Genomic DNA, 2,792 nt, shown 5'->3' with positions numbered 1-2,792 from the left:
TCAGAAAAAGAACACATCTAACCCAGAGGTTACCTGGTAATAAATTTTGAGTTCAAGATTTTCTGCATTAGAGAGCTCCTTAATCAGGTATTAACTAAGCAAGGATTTCCTTAAAAACACTATTCTCATACTAGAAGGATTCTAATAGGAGGGTTCTGTAAGTAGAAAATGCTATTCTATGTCATGCCATGCTATGCCAATCCAGGTCATCTTGTCAAATCTCCATGATATTGGATAATAAAAATATTTTGCATGAATTCACATTAATATTGATTGATTAACATTGTTTGCTTTCTTAAGGCACTTGGGAGGGGTAAGAAGAAGAGAATTTAGAACAAAAAATTTTTTTAAATGAATAATAAAAATTTTAAAATGATATTTGAAAGTATTTAATGGAATAATACAAACTTGTTTAAGAGAAAAAAAGACAAAAACAAAGCTTAGGTATAGTTTTATACTTAAGTTCATACCCAAGATCTCCCCAAATATAAGTCATAAATAATATTTCCCATAAGAACTCTTAATGCACAATATGAGTATCAGATATGGGACAACTTTTTAGTATCTTCTATAAAAAATTTATTAAATGCAAAGGACTTAGAGACATATGTGGAAAAATACTGAAGGTGTAAAATAACTAAAATAACTCAGACTCATTTTCCCCTCCCTGTTCCCCCAAGCATGGTCAAAAAATCTTTGTGGGACTGCTAGACTAATATTTCCCTATACCAGCTGAGAAATTCACAGCAATATCATGGAGATTTGACAAGATGACCTGGATTGGCATAGCATGGCATGACATAGAATAGCATTTTCTACTTACAGAACCCTCCTATTAGAATCCTTCTAGTATGAGAATAGTGTTTTTAAGGAAATCCTTGCTTAGTTAATACCTGATTAAGGAGCTCTCTAATGCAGAAAATCTTGAACTCAAAATTTATTACCAGGTAACCTCTGGGTTAGATGTGTTCTTTTTCTGAATCACTAGCATTTAACATGTGCTCAGAAAAGGAAAAAGAAAGGAAGAAGGGAGTATAAGAATTCCAGCCTCAGGTTCACCTGAGTATTCAGTGTGTATCCCCTTACCTACAAGGTAAGGGACCATTTTCTGCTCCAGCTGGTAGAGTGGGGAGAGACAGGGGAATTCTCTATTTCCATTTTCAACCTTCAATTTTCTGTACTTCAGTATGGAAGTTCAAGAAGGAAAAATTGTCCAGGAAGAAAAATAAAAATAATGTGCTATTTCACAGCTCATTTAAAGATTGATGACAAAAGGAATAGCTCCTCTGATTAACCTTTTGGTCCTGGGTCAACCATGCATCTTTGAGATATTATTTCTAGTCCATGGGAACTGATCAAAGGAATTCCCCTTCTAGCAAGGACTAGCACAAATATATTTTCAAGAAAGATTCATGCACATCCAAATTATCAAGGGGGTCCCCTGATCATCCATATATTTTATAAGCTATTTATAGAGAAGTTACCTGGGTTTTCAAATGTAAAGACAACAGAACTCAAGTTCTGGTAGGTTTTACCAAACTGGAAATATGGACATGGTGGCAAATGGCCTATTGTCTAAGGACCAGACATATCTTTAGAATGATGAGAATATTCTTAGAACAAATGTCATATCAGAATTGCAACTGAGCTTGTCTGAAAGTCCTTCCTGTCACAGATCTTTACCACATGGAGGCAGAAGTACTGCTACAAGAATCCGGTTGTCCAGTAAATGAACCTACAGATACACATATTCTCCCCCTTTGCTTTTCCAGAAAAGATGTGAAAATGTACTCATACTAAGGAAATGTCTCCTCATGAATTGGTCTAGTGCCCTTCTCTTGTCCTAGTATGAGGTTTTTAAACTTCGGGACCATGGTTCTCTTTTTAAAATATTAATATAAGTTTTTGCTACAATCTTATGTTTTACTTCTTGCATTTAAAATATTTTTTAAAGAGGGATCTATAGACTTTACCAGGATGCCCAAATTGTCCATGTCACATACAAAAAAAAGACTGAATCCTTGTCCTAGGAGCTCACTGGGTTCTTAGTCTTGCTTTGGACTACAGGCTGACAAAAATTGATTAGAGTTAATGAAATCTATTCGTTCTAATAAAACCCCTTCATACTTCTTAAATATCCTCAGTAATCCCTGCCAACAACTGCTATGGTGATACAATGCTGCTTAATCATGAACTGTTCCCTCCTGTTTGTCACTTCAGTCTTATCACCATTGCTGACCATGGTGCTGACACCAATATCTATGGAATGAATAGTTCTAATAGCTCACATTTTTCTAGTGATAGCTAACTTTCTCTATACCCACTTGTGGAACAAATAATCTAAGAGTTATTGTTCATATGAGAGAGATAGACAAAAAAAGACAGAGGTAGAATGAGACAAAGACAGAGAGAGAGAGAGAGAGAGAGAGAGAGAGAGAGAGAGAGAGAGAGAGAGAGAGAGAGAGAGAGATGGGGGAGGAGAGACAAAGACAGAGAGAGAAATGGGGGAGTGAAGAGAGAGCCAGAGAGCCTGCCTGTGGAGAAGATGGATAAGGTTTATTATATATAGCCAAGATCAGAGCTAGACAGATATACAAAACTTGGAAGGGGAATAACAATAATAAAAAAGACTGATGTTATTACATGTGACAAGGAAATTGAGTAATGTGAGATTTTTGCACTCATGACCTACTTTACTTAATTTATATATAGTTGCTGGCACAGTATATCAGTTCCTGAGGAATTGATGTACTATGGAGTTGACTGGCAGCAATTGAAGGTTCTTATCAGAG

This window comes from Sminthopsis crassicaudata, chromosome 3 (genome assembly GCF_048593235.1).
Source record: "Sminthopsis crassicaudata isolate SCR6 chromosome 3, ASM4859323v1, whole genome shotgun sequence".
In the NCBI taxonomy this organism is placed as follows: Eukaryota; Metazoa; Chordata; class Mammalia; order Dasyuromorphia; family Dasyuridae; genus Sminthopsis; species Sminthopsis crassicaudata.
The sequence above is the reverse complement of the archived record's forward strand: the minus strand, read 5'-3'. Positions refer to the sequence as shown.